This window comes from Ambystoma mexicanum, chromosome 7q, assembly GCF_040938575.1.
Source record: "Ambystoma mexicanum isolate Mex_15411 chromosome 7q, UKY_AmexF1_1, whole genome shotgun sequence".
Classification (NCBI taxonomy): Eukaryota; Metazoa; Chordata; class Amphibia; order Caudata; family Ambystomatidae; genus Ambystoma; species Ambystoma mexicanum.
In genome coordinates, this window is record NC_090941.1 from 359,409,500 (window position 1) to 359,427,957 (window position 18,458).

Below are 18,458 nucleotides of genomic sequence, written 5' to 3' on the forward strand. Positions count from 1 at the left end.
CCGGCATTCTGAAATTTCAGCACCAAAGAAAAAGAGATTTAAAGCAATCTTGGGGTTTCATTTATCAAAGCACTGCATTTTCCTTCTGCACTCCATTCTCAATTGCTGTGGAGCGCAGTGACACATTTCAGTAGTGAGAGCTCTGTTCCACCACCGACAACATGCGTGGCAGATTGGGCAGCCATCTTTTGGTGCATTGAAAAGCACGATTTTCCGGGGTTTTGGCATGCACAAGGGTTTTGCAGCCATTTTGCTGTTTCTGGCACCATCCTAACAGAGTGATTGTCATGGCCTTAGGGCAAGGGCCCAGGCCATCATCACCCCCGGGGTCCACATGGACCCAGTCTTGGCGCCTTTGGCGCCAGGCTCATGGAAATGTGTGCTTTGCACACTCTGTGCCTAAGGCACGTGCATCAGGGCAGGACGTGGCCATACAACAACATTGGGAGGCATATGCTGGAGCCCTTAGACGGGGCAAGGTGGAGCCACAAGGCGTGGCTAAAGGGATGGGCCGGAGCCAGCCTATATAAGGCCAGCCCAACCACATGCTCTCGCTTCGCGTTACTCTGCTTTGCAGCATGACGCTTACCGCTGTTCTTCACCTTGAGTCCGGTACTCCATCCTTTGATGATCCTCTCATCTACCTGATTCCAACTGCTCCATCGCTGAAGGTGCACTTATCCAATTCCAGCCGCTCCATCGCTGAAGGTGCACTTACCTGAATCCAGCCGCTCCATTGCTGATGGCGCACCTACTTGTTTCCAGCCGCACCATCACTGAAGGCGCACTTACCTGATTCCAGCCGCTCAATCGCTGAAGGCGCGCTTGCCAGACTCCAGCCGCCCCATCGTTGCAGGTGCGCTTACCTGATCCTAGTCACTCCATTGCTGTGCAAACCCTACCTGCATTCCATCAGAGTCAGGGCCTTGTCTCACCCGATTCTGGCTTCCGCGGTGCGGGAGTCTTTGCTTCTTCTCTGCTGCATGGCGGTATCTTCCTCTGGAGCTGCTGAACTGTCTTCAAGCATCCAGACTTCGCTCCACACCGTCGACCCTTCCTACAAGGGGAAAAGAATACAACAGCTTAGAAACTCATATAAATGAACTCTTGGCCGCATTATACCTGAGTCTTGACTTCCATCATAACGGCCACTCACCTGTTGACCTTGAGAGTCCATAATCCTTAGGGGAATCCCAGGCTCTGCTCCACGCTTCCAATATATCATCTTCACACCTAGGGAACAGCCGAGACATTACAAGACATCGTTATTATGTACCATCAAGTCAAGACTTATTGTTAAAGACATTATTGAGAAACGAACAATAACTACAACCCAAGACTTACCCTCCGAGTGGATTGGTCACAGCCGGTCTGGATCACCACTTTGTGGGCCAGTGAAGCAACTAGGCCCAGTCAACACACCCCTTCTGAAGGAAGCAGAACAGAGAGCCCATCATTACAAAATATCAAGTGAGTTTGCATGGGAAGGCTCTTGCACACTCCGTTTTGGCACTAAAGGGGTGAGGGAGTTTCCAATACCTCCGCGTGATCCTCATTACTTCTCAACCTGTCCCAGGGGCGATACCAGCATCCAGAGCAACATACTCCACAGCAGCTGGGGAAGACAACCGATACAGGGGAGCCAAGGCGAGGGAGGGCTCCAACCGTGCACCAACGCCCCCGCAGAGACCATGTGAGCGTAACAGAATGTGAAGCCTCTCCGAATCTCTGCCTGGGTGTAATGGAAACCTCTGAAACAGACCAGTTAGCTCAACTACTGGGGGAGCTGCGGGCAGAAGTGCATGCCTCAAGACAAGAAACAAATTCCTTGAGGAGAGACCTCATAGTAGCCCGACAGCGAACGGATGATCTGGCAAGGCAAATGCTCCAAGCACACGCAGGACGAACTCCGTTACCTGGGATCACACCAACCCCGTTGCCCCAGCCATCACCTCCAGTGCAAGTGGTACTGTGGAGGGCAGTTCCCCTGGCTCCTCCAGAATGTTTCTTCGGCGACCCGAACAAATACGCTGTATTCATGAACCAGTGTCGCCTCCAATCTTTATATCAACCAGGAGCCTTCCCTAATGACAGCACAAGGGTGGCATTTGTACTTTCCTATTTGGAAGGTTGTGCAGCTGACTGGTCCATCCCATTAGTAACCTAGGATGATCCAATACTTTGAAACTTTGGGGAGTTCCAACGGGAGTTGGGAAAACTGTTTGCCAGGCACACCCAAGGACAAGCATTAGACAACCAATTACTTTCTCTTAGACAAGGGAATCAGGACTTGTTGACTTATATTGCCACCTTCAACCACCTCATTGCGTAGACTAATTGGCCGGAAGAGAAAAGGACCACACTATTTCACCGAGGGCTATGGGGTGAGTTAAAAGATTTGCTAGCTCAAGTGGTCAATCCACCCGAGCGCTGTGCCGAGTATATTAACTTAACTATACAACTGGACCATCATCTACAAGACCGAAAAATGGATCGCACCAGGGCAGAAGGGAGGTCAGTTTACCTGAGACCACGGGAGAGTCAAACCACGGCTCATGAAGCTACCAAACCTATGCATATCGGGGGATTACGGGCTCCCATTTCCAAGGCTGAGAGAGAAAAGAGGAGACAACAGCAGCTTTGTTTATATTGCGGAAAGGCTGGGCACTTCTTGCATGATTGCCTGGTTAAACCCCCCAAGAAAGTGGTAGGGGCCGTGGACAATGAAACAAAAGCAAAGGAACAGAAGTCGGAAAACTCGGACAACCGGCAAGTGTAGGGGTCCACTTGTCGAGCGGAATCAAGAAAGTTGAACAGACCTCCCACCTAGTCATTCCGGTGCTTCTAACCCACCACCAACAACCATCAAGAGTCCGTGACCTGGAAGCCTACATTGATAGTGGTGCGGTGGGGAATTACATCGATCAGGATTTGGCCACTCAGATAGGCCTTCCACTTCAGCAAAAAACCACGCATGAAAAATGTCACTGCCGTGGATGGCTCACAGCTGTCTTCGGGGCCAGTAACTCAACACACCGATAAGGTAATGCTGACATGTCAGGATGGTCACCAGGAAAGCATTTTGTTTGACCTTATAGGGGCCCCCCATTTCCAAATGATCCTCGGAATGCCGTGGCTTGAAACCCATCACCCAATGATCGACTGGCGCACCAGGAAGTTGACCTTCCCTCAGGAATGTGCAAAACGCTGTTACCACAGGGATGGGAGTAATCTACAGCTCGAAGGAAAGTCCATCCTAGGAATTATTGGTTCATTACCTTCCGAATATCAAGATTTTCTGGACGTGTTCCAAAAGGAACAAGCTAATACTCTACCACCCCACAGAACTTATGACTGCCAAATCGATCTGGTCCCCGGAGCACAAATTCCCTGCAGCAGAATCTTCGCTCTGACTGAGCAAGAAGATCAGCACCTAAGAAAGTACCCAGACCAGTATTTAGCTAATGGGTTCATTCGTCCGTCCATGTCCCCCACTCTTCAGCGCTCTACTTCGTACCAATGAAGGAAGGGGACCTCAGAACTTGTATAGATTATAGGGCATTAAACCAGATCACTGTAAAAAAATAGGTAACCCCTGCCGCTTATACCCTAACTACTTGATCAAGTAAAGAATGCACAAACCTATACAAAATTGGATCTACGGGGAGCTTACCATTTGGTAAGAGTGAAAAAAGGCGACAAATGGAAAACCGCATTTAGAACCACGTACGGACTTTTTGAGTACCAGGTTATGCCCTTTTGGCTATGCAACGCATCAGCAGCATTTCAGTTCTTTATGAACAATGTACTCCACGAGCTATTGGACATTTGTGTCCCAGTTTACATCGATGACATTCTCATCTATTCAACATCCAAAGAAGACCACGTGGGACATGTACGAGCCGTTCTAGAAAAGCTTCGCCAACATCGATTATTTGCCAAGCTGAAAAAATGCTCCTTCCACATCACGGAAGTCGAGTTCCTGGGTTTCATTCTTATCCCGCGTGGAGTGCACATGGACACTCGTAAGGTAGAGGCTATTCTTCAGTGGCCGTCCCCGACATCGGTCAAGGGAGTGAAAAGTGTACTCGGATTTGCTAATTTCTACCAGCGATTAATTCCGGGATTTTTTCAAATCGTTCACCCTATCACTTCTTTGTTAAAAAAGAATAATACCTTTTCTTGGTCCCCTGATGCAGAAAAGGCTTTCACTTCAGCACCCATCCTTCGGCATCCTTAACCTAATCTGCCCTATATCGTTGAGACTGATGCTTCCAGTGTGGCCATGGGGGCAGTATTATCGCAAAAGGATCCAGACACGAGACAGTTACACCCCATAGCATTTTGGTCTTGCAAGTTTACAGTGCCAGGAAAGAACTATGCCATAACTGACAAAGAATTGCTAGTGATCAAAGGAGCCCTTAAAACCTGGAGACACTACCTTCTAGGTGCTAGACATACTGTCACCATTATTACAGATCATTGTAATCTGCAAGATTTGAAAACTGCTAAGGCCTAATCTTCTCGGAGTATGATTTTGTGATCACGTATCGGCTGGGAGTGCGTGAAGGAAAGGCAGATGCTCTGTCACGAATGGGAGAGGAGAAAGACATGTTTATGCCATCAGAACCAGTATCTATAATCCCCGAAGAGCGAATTCAAAATCAAATCGCAGTAACCACCTGCTGGGAGGATCTGAAGATTGACCTCCAGACTCAGATGGACCAAACTGCCCAACAAGAATGGTTACACAAGGGGAACCATTACTCCATTAAGGACAACTTATCCTATTTCCAAGGGAGACTATACATCAAAGACAAAGAAACTCAAAACAAGATCATTGCAAACTACCACAAATCATTTATGGAGGGACACCCTGGAATTACCAAGACCCGAGCCAAGATCAGGAAAAGTTATTGGTGGCCAACCTGGAGAAAAGATGCAACCCAATTTGTTACTACCTGCGGAGTTTGTGCGCAACAGAAATCCCTAAAGTCAAGTCCCGAAGGATTGTTGCATCCACTTGCGATACCACCGGTCACTTGGGATACAGTATCCATGGACTTTATTACTGAGTTACCTCCATGTGACGGCTTAACACAATCTTAGTGGTGGTAGTTTTATTCTCCAAGATGGCACACTTTATTCCCCTTAAGGGGCTTCCGACCGCTGGAGCTCTGGCAACTGTATTCCTAGAACAGATAGTCAAGCTACATGGTTTTCCTTCTGTATTGGTTTCTGACCGAGGAAAGCAATTTGTCTCAGCATTTTGGAGGAGTTGTTGTAAAATAGCGCAAATTGACCTACGTCCCTCCACCAGTCACCACCCCCAGACCGATGGTCAAATGGAACGAACCAACCTGACGCTGGAACAATACCTGAGATGCATGCTGCAGCAAACCGAAATACCCTGGGAGGACATTCTCTGGTTAACTGAATTTGCGTACAATAACTCCATCCACACCGGCAATGGACAAACCCCATTCTATATTATGAATGGTCAACATCCTCGGACATCCTCCTTTGACCCCCTTGATGAGCTAGAAATGCCAGAAATCACCTCCCTACATAAGACAATTACTCAAACTCTGAAGGAAGCAACCAGGAATTTAACCAAAGCCAAGGAGCAATAAAAGAAGTTTGCTGGCAGGCATAGAAGGGAAGCCCCACATTACTGTATTGGGGATAAAGTATGGTTGGCAGCCAGAAATAACCACTGAAGGGGCCTTGAGTCTTCTGTCCCAGATATTTTGGACCTTATCCCATCAAGGCCATTATCAACCCGGCCGTGGTAAAACTGGATCTACCCGCCAATATGCGAATTCACCCAGTGTTTCACGTTTCCCTCCTAAAGCCTGTGAAACCCAAAACTTGGATAGAAAAAAACCCAGAGCCAGAAATTATCGAAGGAGAACCTGAGTACGAGGTTAAAGACATCCTGGGCTCGAAAATGTTACGAGGAAAACTATACTCTTTAATTTATTGGGAGGGCTATGGACCTCAAGATCGCACTTGGGAACCAGTGAAATTCGTCCATGCACCTCGACTAATCAGGCATTTCACTGTGAGAATCCCGCCAAACCAGGACCGGGAGAAGGGCAACCCTGAGAGGGGTCTTGCGTGGGAGTGCTGTCATGGCCTTAGGGCAATCACCCCCAGTGTCCACATGGACCCAGTCCAGGCACCTTTGGCGCCAGGCTCATGTAAATGTGTACTTTGCACACTCTGTGCCTAAGGCACGTGCAACAGGGCATGGCGTGGCCATAGAACAACATTGTGAGGCACATGCTGGAGCCCTTAGGTGGGGCAAGGTGGAGCCACAAGGCATGGCTAAAGGAAGGGGCCAGAGCCAGCCTATATAAGGCCACATGCCCTTACTTCGCGTTACTCTGCTTTGCAGCGTGATGCTTACCGCTGTTCTTCACCTTGATTCCGGTACTCCATCCTTTGAAGATCCTCTCACCTACCTGATCCCAGCCGCTCCATCGCTGAAGGCGCACCTACCTGATTCCAGCTGCTCCATCGCTGAAGACGCACTTACACGATTCCAGCCGAACCATTGCTGAAGGTGCGCTTACCTGATTCCAGCCGCTCCATCGCTGAAGGCGCACCTACCTTATTCCAGCTGCACCATTGGTGAAGGCACGCTTACCTGATTCCAGCCGCTCCTTTGCTGAAGGCGTGCTTACCAGACGCCAGCCGCCCCATCGCTGCAGGCTTGCTTACCTGATCCTAGCCACTCCATCTATGTGCTCGCACCCTACCAGCATTCCATCAGAGTCAGGGACTTGTCTCACCTGATTCGGGCTTCCAGCGACAAGGGAGTCTTCGCTTCTTCTCCGCTTCATCGCGGTATCAGGGGGGGTTAGGCTGCTACTGCTCAGCGCAGAATCCTGAGGGAGCGGCGAAACAGAACACCTGTAAAATAACTCCTGACTTTATGTATGTTAATAAAGTTTGCTGTGGCATTTTTTCTCCCACTCAGTCAACTGGTCATGCCTCTCATTGGGTAGCCGGGAGGGTGGGGGGGCGGCTCCAATGCAGTAGGGTATCGGGTAAGGAATGAGGATAAGCATGGGGGAGGGGGGAGTGTGTGTGTGAGCAGCTTATGTAGACGTGCCTCCACTGAGACTGTCGGTGCTAAGCTTAGTGGCATCGCTTGTGAGGCGAATACTGTGTGTGTTGCATGTCGTTTTTAAGTACATGCCCCTAGCCACACGAAGTTATTCTTAGTCGGGTTTTGTCACGTCTTACTTGCCAAAGTCAGTGGAGGGGAATGTTCAGTCAAGCGGCTCACCTGTTCTCCAGCCTCCCTCATTTGGCTAAAGATTTATTTCTACTGACTCATGGGGGCGGGGGGGGGGTGTCCCAGATGTGATCATGCACACACTGTCCCACTTCCTGACTCATCGGGGAATCCCAGGTGTGAACATGCACACACAGTCCTACTTCCAGACCTGCTGGGTAACTAGCTCCATGTGGCTATTCAGACAATGAATGCAGAAAGAAGGCTTCTGCCGTGATGGAAAAGGACATATATACACACGTTTCCTTCAAAGTTACTGCATCAGCGGCAGAAAAAAGATGGAAGTGCGCAATCATGCTGCTTGATTTCTCTAGTGTGCTTTAAAAAAATATTAGCATGCGGTATAACTCTTGAGACACGCTTGTAATTGTAGGAAAGACATCATGGCTATAAATCAGACGGGCTGTGCTTAGAAAGCAACCATGCCACAGCCGATCTCCTCTGTGAGCAATCTATGCTAGCACAGCTCATTTCCTTTTGGTTTCAAGAGATTGAGGCGTTGCTTCCCCCGAGTTCTAAACCAACTGCCATCCAGTGCGCCTCCGAAACGCAAGACATATTCCTCAAGCTATGCCAGGCATACCGTCAGCAAAAACCATGCTGGTTTCATGATTCTGGAACTATTTCTCTTCCCCCTCCCTTTGAGCGTCAAACTGAATATGGTGTTAGGCCTTGCGTAACTACTGTTCTTCCATGGAATACTGGCATAGATTTAGGTAACCAATACAGATTACCACTGACGGTGATTCATTACGGTAAACGGTAATATTTTTGATGCGCTCAAACTCAATGCGGTTTTCTTCAGTGCTTGATGGGTAAAGGCTGGTGACTCTAAAACATGGTTACACATTATAGTGGCTCTGCAGAGCCATTGCCCTAGAAATCCTATGTTCCTTCACCACTGACTATTCTGACTAGGGATGATGGGAGTTGAAGTCCAAAAAATATTACAAGCCTCATAATGAGTAACCATGTCATTGCTCAGTAAGGATGAAAAATCACTGAGTACATGGAGTAATGCACATTGCAAACTCTGCCATCTATTCCGTTAGGTGAGATGCATGGATCCAGCATTTTCACGTATGTTTTGAAAACGGATTTTTCGTTACAAGTTAACAGATCTTAGTCATGTGGATCTGATTCACGCATGGGCATGCCAAACAGTAAAAGTAACACTTCGCTGCCCGCCCCAACTAACTAGCAATCTTTGATCCTTGAAGAAGCATTCTGGAACCCCCAGCTGTACAGATTCTGAATCGTGTGATAGAACAGAACCAGTCGTGTTGAAAACTACCCTATTCGCAAGGTCTGAATTTTTACAGATCATGAGTCTCACATGTTGGCATGTTTTTTTCTTTTTGCCTAACAGGTTGCACATGGCAAATAGTCCTGTACCTTTAATAGAACCCCTGCTAAATGAAAGAACGATACATGATTTAAAAGACGATGCTCTAATCTTTAGGTATAGAACAACAATTCTTCAGAACAATATGCAGCTTGCAAAATAGCTATGCTCATTATATGCAACTCTTGCCATGCATGCTTGCCAAAGGATTTAGTAAGAAAAGAAAATTGACAGTGCTTTTGCATAAGATTTCATTATACTGATGTGTTTTTCTTTCTTGATAAATACATTCTACAATGGATTCTCTTTGAGTCCTTTCTGCATCAAGTCACCAAACATGCTCACAGCATACTGAGCAGCGCCACACCTGAACTTAGACAAAGTGTGCTGATTGGTGGTCAAACCCCATGTGACCAAGCCTAATGACCTTCCACATCAAAGGGCACAAATCGTCCAGCCCTTTTGGCAGAGTCATTGTTTACCCTCCCTCTCGTTATCCAGAAACATGGGTGATATCTAGTTCTCAAAGCTGCTATGGAGCATCCATTCCACAACAAGGGCCGTTACTGTCCCATATGGTCCACAGTACCATTATTTATTGTCTGAAGAAGTACCTGGGCCTAAAAAGCTGCTATGCACTATTCCTGACTTTGTGCTACAGGTCTTCTCAGTGCGGTTTCAGTTATAAAGGTAACACAAATATCAAGAGCATGGTGTCCTATCTTCACAGGACCTAGAAGGGTAGTATCCGGTAGCACAGACATCCTTTGCAGCATATGGAATGGAAATTGGTGGTCACCTCTACATGTCAAACTAGAGAACGCACTGCATCACCCTAGGAACCTGACTAGTGTGCTGATCAACAAGGCCGATGGTGATTGGGAACGTTTAGAGACAGTGGACACCACAGTGTGGGTATGTCAGAAACTGCACAAATGCTTGACTATCACTGTGGGCCTGATTCACAGACCGTTTTTGATTGTGCCATTATAAAACACTTCTGCGAATCAGACCCTGTATAGATTCCCGAGCAGAATCGTGGTTCTCCCATTCGCATTTGATACTAAATTTCACAGAGAGTGTGCCACTAATGGACTCATATGAATTGAAGACGTTTTCCCATGGACTAGTTTTTGAAAGCCAGAAGTTTGGGGGGAACCAGGGGCCACAAGTGGATCACGTCTGTTATGGTACGCACACTGTAAAGCTTCCCTAAGGCAGATCATTGAGAGTTTCCCGCTATTACCGCAGGACAGCTCCTATAGTGAATCAGATAATAGATGCAGCGGACGGCTCGCACATTATATCCAAACTGTTCAAATTAGCCTCTCCAATCAGAAGCCTTCAATGATAGCTAAAAGGATCTGGGCAAAGACGCTTGACAAGGAGTTAGAGGAGGCCGGGTGGGCCAGAGCCATGAAGCATGTCCACACAATCTCAATGAGGTACTCGCATAAGTTTATCAAACTCCTGTACCGACATGAGTACTACAGGATGCCAGTGCAGGTAGGCAAATATAACCATAGAAATCGCAGATGAGCGATGAATGTCTAAAATATCAAGAACCTAATCCAAACATCCTCCATGCGGCCTGGGAATTTCACCCTATACGAGCATTTTGGGGTCGATTTGACAAACGATTGGGGAAGTAAGAGGGCATGACATAAAAATGTCTCCTGAAATCTGTGTGCCAGGCTGTTATCTGAAACTTAATAAGAGATGTAAAATGTATCGGATATGCATGTGCAGTGGCAAAGTCATTAATTGTGGAATGGGAAGATGTTAACAGCCCAGGCAAGAGTGATTAAAAGTAGATACTGTAAATTCTCATTGGCACCCTTGTTAAGCTTTTACAACATGAAGGTAGTTCCCATTGTGATTTATGGGGCTGAGTGCTCTCTTCAGCTGAGCTGGAAGCTATGGCAAATTCTAGAGGGCTTCTTTTGGAGATCCGTACTTGACCTCCCAAATTGCATACCGATGGCAGTGATATTGAAAGAGTTTGGGTTGACCTCTCTAATCATCTATGTGAGCTGGAAAACACTATCCTTCTATTGCAAATGTTTATTGCATTCACGGATAGCGGCTTTAAGCTGCGGGACAGGCACTCAAAACAGGAAAAGAGCAATTACTTGTTAAATGGAGTACTAAATGCTTCGGACTGTTGCACTCAATTGACACTACAGAGAAACTACTCATTGAAAATCCAGACTATGTGAAAAAACGTCTGTATGAGTATGACTGGATTGAGTCGGCTGAGTCAGCGCAGTCGCCCAAAATTTATGGAAAATATTGCGTAGCTCTCAACAAGAGTGGTTCAACTCTGTTGTACTTGAGTAATTTTCTTTTGGCTGTACTGCGTCAACAATTTCTAAGACTGCGCTTTAACATCTTTCTGACAAAAGAAATTCTAGAAGCCAGAAAGCTAAAAAGTACTAGAGATCACAAATGCAGGCTCTGTGGACATGAAATGGAAATGCTCCATCATCTTATTATGAGCTGCCAGGGCGTGATTGATACTCGGCAGAACCTTTTAGCCAGATATTTTGTGAATAATTGAACCCTAACCAAGAAAGATATTTGGTTACAATTGTTGCAGGGTTCGAGGTTATCTGTAACATTTGCCTTGTTAGAACTGGTATCAATTATTTTCAAAAAGCTTGAAGGAAAGAAGTGAATCTAGATTGGTAAAGCATTTAAATGTTTGTGCACTGTGCTGTACAGGATGTAGGTAATTATGATTTTTGGGACAGTGAGAGCGGTTAATCTTTCTTGTTTTCTTTTCTTTTGTAGTTTTTCTCTTTTCATTTTGGTTGAAATGGTTGTATTATGTGTTTTTACTGTCACTGAATTTTAATTCATACTGTACATGGTAAAAAGCTTCTCTTGAAGCTAAATGCTAAGAAATAAATAAACAAAATTAAAAAAATTAAAAAGAAATTGTGGTTGAAGTGTCCGACCCCTACAATGAACAACTGGAGGAGAGTTTTGATTTTGGAAAACTCCCAGAAAAGTATGCAAAGAGAGATCACACCTTCAAGAGCCCATCCTGTAGATTACTGAACAGGCATTCAACAATACCTAGTCCAGGCAGTACAAATCATGTGAAAAACAACAGACATGTGATATCAAGCTGTGGTCAGTCAACAAACAACGTAATGCAAAGAATACTAATGTGAAGGGTCAACGTGTCTGTTGTAATTGTGTGCTAAAGTGTTGCACAATGAATTAGATATTGTGCCATTTAAGTGAAACAAAAAGATGCTTAAACTGAACTGTGGTTATAGTAGAGAGACAATTTGAATCACTGAAAATTGGTTCGAAAATCTCGTGAGCCACTGTACAAAATGGCTGATTGGACCTATTTCTGACATACACCAGGTAGCTGCAGGGATGTCATGTGGGGATGGGCAGGGTTTGAAGCTGCAACCCTGAGCTCTCCCTTGCTACCACTGTGGTCTTCCTTGCCACCCCTCCTAAAAAAATGGTAAAACATTCTTTTTTTAAATACATTTTTGTAGGTGTAAGCTTCTGGGATGTGGCCAGGGCCATGTGGCTCTTTGTTTTCTGGAGTGGCTGGCTTTCTTGTTCAGACCTCTTATAAAAACTGGGACTACCAAAAGTGTAACACTTTGAGCAGTTACCCAAAGTAAGAAAGAATAGTAATAACAAATAATGTGTCTTTCTGGAATTATATACAATAATTGCTAGACTCATTAACGCTTTATTTCAGGCACACTTCAGGGTGTGAGTCACTGATTTAGACTGTTCTTAAACACCTCAATTCAGCCTTTTAATCTTTTGAGGTTGATAGATGAGTACTAACACAGGTTGGGTGATATTGTATGTATATTTGTTCTATATAAAACGCTTAACCGTAAGTGCTATATAATAACACATTGTTATCATTTGGCCTTGGACGTCTGCTTTCATTTACAGTCATTTGGTAATATGGACCTATACACACTGATTTTAACGATACATATGGTGATCCATTCTTGAATAAAATGTATTTCACATTATGATGATGTTGTAACCATAATATTTGTAGTGTACTTAGGGACAATGCTATGGGATGCCACTTCCTGTTTTGTCAAGGGGTGAACGGTTGTGTTCCATCGCTTCCCGTGATGCCACTTCGGGGTGGGGTCAAAATACATCAAGTCATTTGATGTCATCAGAGGTCAAGGGACATTTGATGTCACTTCCACTACCCTAGGCATTTTGGTGAAATAACGTCCCTAGGTGGCTGATATGAGGATAGTGTACAAGGCACTATCATGCATGACCAGGTCATGTACAGTAGCAGCCTCATTCATAGACATGGTATCAACCTACTATGCCTCTAGTGCTGCTATGGCCGCCCCTGCATGACTCAAAATCTCCTCCTGCAACTAATGCCTCGTTTCGTTTGCAACTTTCATGCACTTCGCCATGTGTTTCAACCTCAAGGCAGGCAGCTGGTTGGTCTGCATTCTGCACGGCCAACTGTTTCCTTGAGTATGGAAATCTTTACATCTATACTTGGGAGACTCAGACAGACTGGTGTGAGTTTATTAGGAGTCATATATATTGTACTAAAGAACGGGAACTATACACCCAGTTGCCACATTTGCAAATGTGTAATGGCCTATTTTTATCTACTATTTGAATGCTGTTTAATTTTGCCCTTTTTTGGTGGACTACTGATTTGATGTGTCCTTAATTGACAACACCTAGGTTACATTCTCTTGAATATGCGTCTGCAGCACCAGCTGTTCTACAATAATCATGATAGTGTGAAGTGGATGAGTGGAAGGTACCCTGGACTGAGAGACAGAGACTTGGAAGGCCAACCACTCACATAGAATGGGATCCTCAAATGAGGCCAGATCTATTAATCTTTTATAACGCGCTTAATGTTGGAGACCAGTCTCTAAGCGCAAGATCTGGATTTGAAGCTGCGTTGCTCTGTGTTGTCTTGCTTCCAAGACAAGAGTGTTGCCCCTGAGCTATCCTTCCAGTTATATTACACTATGATAAGCTATGATATGCATGTTATTTGGTTTGGCGGTCAACACCTTGATGCACTGAGGCTTGTCCAGAGAGTGGCGTATTGCTCACCCGCCAGGGCTATCCAGACATTCATCTACGAGAGAACTGAAATGGGCAGCAGGAAAGGGTAATGGGTAAAGAGGAAGAAAGCTTAATACACATGAAATATGTGTACAGGTAAGAGAGGGAATGGGCGGAAGGGCTTGAGTTTGTTATAGCGTGCATGTGTGTTGTCAGTGTAAAATAATCAAATCAAAATATTGATTGGAAAAAGGGCTATTGTTTAATGTTCCTGCACATGTGCACATACCCATATTGGACATTTCTAGTACGTAAAGGGAAGCATTGCAATTAGTCGGGACGCATGTGCATGATGAGCTTGATATGTGCTCAAGTGTAACCTACAGCACGGAGGCTTGATTGTCCATTAGGTGCTTCAATAACTTGACAGACCCCAGGGAGATACATCTAGGATTACCCAGCGAACTGTCAGACGTGACAGGGCCCAGACTGGACTGTATGCAAGATAAATGAGGTGGACAAAAAAAGGAAGAGAAATCAAATGTGTGGACTGCCCCTCCAGGTCCCATATTTACATGGCCACATATTGAAGGATGGGTACAGTAAGAGTGAATATTCTGAAAACATATTGTAACATACTTACTGACAGTGCACGTACTGCACAGCCCAGGTTTCCTTTATAGGGGATGTGTGTGTTACTGGACTATTGCCACATTAGACCTTCTTGCTTTCATAATGCTCTATGCCACAGTAAAGCCACACCACACTACTGAGTTTGGAGGGAATCCTTCATGTTATATCACTTTGTCACTTTTCTTACTTTGTTATGCCATTATGGTGCAAACTTTTGCTAGTAGATTTCTTTAGTTAAAAACATAAAATGTCACTTTTCCTCCCATGTGAGACTTTCACTATCATGAAGGCTGCCAAAGGCATCGATGCTGAGCACTTTCCTCCGCATGGCTACAGCTCCTATCCAGGTGGTTCCCCAGCTACGATAGGAAGTGCCCCAGCCAATGATTTGCCATCTTGATATGCATGGACAACAAATGGGTAAAAGTGGTCACCAGTGGGACAGTGTGGGATGTTTTTATCCACGCATCCAAGCCCTACCTCAAAACTGTGCAGTACTGACATGAAAATATCATGATGGCCAGAGCTTCCCAGAAAATGCACAGGGAAATGCATGAAGAATAGGCTGCCACTCATTTTTGCCGATGTTATGGGCACAGAAGCACACTGCCTAAAACCACCATTGGACTACCCACACAGTAGTCTGAAACCATTGGGAGTGGCAATGCTGATTGCCAAAAGCAAACCCATAACTGTTGGGAATTCATTTTCTTAAATCCCAAAAAGGGGTGCAGTACCAGTACTCACCACTATCCAAAAGCCGGCGTTTTAAAACAACACCAGATTTTACTTTTTGTAGAAAACTGAATAAATGAACCCAAAACATGCCAAAGAAAGACATTTTAAGAGGTGGATACAATGTAAAGTTATTTCTGAAGTGACTTGAAGGTTTATAACAAGACTGGCTGAGCTGTGGATTTCAGCAGTTTAAGTAAATTTGGACTGAAAGACACTACAAATCTAAATGTTTAAAAGAAATGAGTGACCTACTTTTGTGTGTCACATAGGTTTCAATTGTTTAAATGTCATAGTTTTAAACTTAGAATCAGCATCATAGCTGCATATGTAAAAAAATGTCTTGACTTAAACTGGGTAACAAAAAGTGACATTTTATCTGAAACCTGGCTTAAGGAACTGAATTCTGCCCACCAGCCACCCCCATCAGGAGTGAAACTTGAGTCACAGCTGTGTTCCCAGGCCTATCTGCCTTTTGCTGGCCACACTAAGGATATGCCATCTCTCTGATAATTGAATTAAGGGGAGCCCCCACAGAATCCAGGAGCTCTGAACAAAGCCCTGTCCTGACCCAGGCAGATGGTTTATTGCAGATGTCGTAAATGTAGCTTCCTCCTGGAAGGACAAAGGAGGGGCACTGCCTGTGAGAGCAAGCTGGCTTGGCAGAACTGGAAAAACCAGAAATTCAACCTTGTGCTGGGGGAAACCACACCCCTTTGGGGCCAGAACATAACTCTAAAAAGATGAATAACTCATAGAGCGGACATGTGAAAATTTTATAAATGATACCATAATTCTTGTGATTTTTCTGCCCACATTTTAAGAGGTTTTTAAAACCGGTGGTATGTTCAGGGGAGTTTTAGCGGAAAAGAGGATATTACTCAAAATGTGTGCATGTGAAAAATCTGACACTTCATCAACTAATGTCCATACTCCTTGCGCACATGTGTATAAATTTGGGTTAATGTCAGAAATTGCAAAATCAGTTAAAAAGTGCAAATATTGCCATTTCTGAATGCAAGCTCCCAGGAAGAGCAGAGTTTGAACAGGGGATACCTCCTGTGATATGTGAGGGGTGCATATGATTTTAAAACAATATGTACCTCTGCAAATATGTATTTGGTTCAAATCTAGATTTGTGTGTAAGTTGACAGGAAGAGTGGACTTTCTGCAGGCTGTAAAATGACATCACTCTGACACAACTTAGCTCCCCCAATCAGGGGAGAAATGAAAGCTTGGCCAATGATAAGTGGAGAGGGGCTGGCTAGTGATGCTGCTCACACACACCCATTTTAAAAACACATAAAAGCAGAGAGACAGGACAGATAGGGACCTTCAAATCCATTTGCAGCTGGAAGCTCTGCCGGGAAAATCCATACTTTACCTCCATCAACCTTCAGAGACCCAGACCAGACCAGCAGAGTAGTGCTGACCTGTTAGCAGAACCAGAGAGAGCTGACCCAGATCACTGTGAAGTGCAGAGACCAGAGTCCAGTCTAAAACCTGACCAGATCCGTGGCGAGGCCCATTTCACTCAAGAATATAGTGTGAGTACCTAGCAAGACTGTGCAGAACCAATCTCTTAGTTAAAATAATATAATTCAATCTATTTTAATCTAAGTAGAACTGCCTCCTAACTGTCACCTGTCATTTGGAAAGCTGTCACTTGTCATTTTCTAGTTGCAAGCTGCACTTGTCTTTTTGAACTTTAAAATTTCAAATCTGAAAAACGACCTTTATTTAATCGCTCATATCTCCGTGACCGTTTATCCTAGAGACTTGCAGTAACTTTCCTCAGAAAGCTTAGAATCGTGGCTTTCCTACGAACCTAGAACCGCATTCCTACCCCCTATAGTTTTGCCGTAATCGTGAAAAACGCACTCGCGAATTTTGCCACGATTTGCAAATTTCTCCACGTGTGAAAACAGAAGCTTCTTGCTTTCATTTGCCAAAAATTCGTTTAACCTACCAATTACTCCTAGATCCTTGCTAAAGTGAGCCTGGACTAATATTAACTTGATTTCACTCACCCTGAACCTCCTAGAGGGAATTAAAAGCATTTTAGCATATTTTTTTCTACATTGCCAGCACCTTTAAAAGCATTTGGGCCTGTGTTTTCAACGTCTAAGTTGCTGGGTGAACTGAATTACATTTGAATTGCATTTCTGAGAACTGTGTGCCTTCCTTCCATTTCCTTGCATAGCATAAAGGGGGGGGGGGTGAATTGTCCAAGAAAGTGATTACATTGGCCCTCATTACGACCCTGGCGGAGGACCATGGTGCAATTTGCACCATGGTCCATGGCGCAGAGCTGCCAACTCCGCCATGGGGGTTGGCGGACTTACCGCCCCATTCCGACCTTGGCGGGGCGGTTAGTCCCCAATCCCCATTTACCCTTCCCCATTCCCATTTTTGCCCCATAGGGTATAATGGGAGTGGGGAAGGCGTTAATTACGCCACCGTAAATTGCGGTGGCGTAATTAACAAGAGGTCCCGTAGCGCCATGGATTTAATCCGGGCGTAAAAATCACCATGGCGCTACGGAAAGTCGGAATCTGGCGGAGAGGTACGCCATGCATTACGCTGGCGTAAACCCCTCTCTGCCAGGGTCGTAATGAGGGCCATTGTCTTTTGCTGAAATCCTATCAAGTTATTTTCTGTACTGCATTTCATTCCACATTGCATCCATTTGAAACCATAAAAGTATTGTTGCTATCTTATCCATTTCATGTCAACTCCTTAGTGATTATAAAGAAGTGTGCTAGTGCCAGATTCTCTGTTGTTAATCTTTATCATATCAGATTAAGTGTGCTATTCAATTATTAATTTATTCTAAAGTGTAATATATATATATTGTTTAAATTATCAATTAAACCTTTTAACTTGCAAAACAGAACTACTTCTTGGCTCAGTGGGGTCAGGGGGATTCTGAGAGAGGGGTGTTATATCGGGGTAGTCATCCAGAACGCATGAACTGGACATAAAGATATATCAATAAGGGTTTTCATTCAGTATTCTAGACTAGGCGTTGACTTGGCTGTAGTGCTGAATTGAATCCTCTTACAACAGTAGATTCATTTTGGAGAAGTTCTTTTTTACCACTGAGGTCGACCGGAGGAGGAGCTTTCCAACTGGCATTTCCATCAGTCTGGTTAAAAATTGAAAAACAGCGTGGAACTCTGCACGGAAAACAAGTGGGTAAAATAAGTGGCCACTTGTCGTCTGTGGTCCTGAGGGTTCAGAGGAGGACATCTCCATACCTCATTGACTTGGTGCGCCCCAGCAAAATCATGAGGACCTGCGGCGTGCTGCAGCTAAACAAGGTAATAGCTGCTTGCACTGACATCAATCTCAGTCATACTGCAAACTCTCCTCTCCTTATGA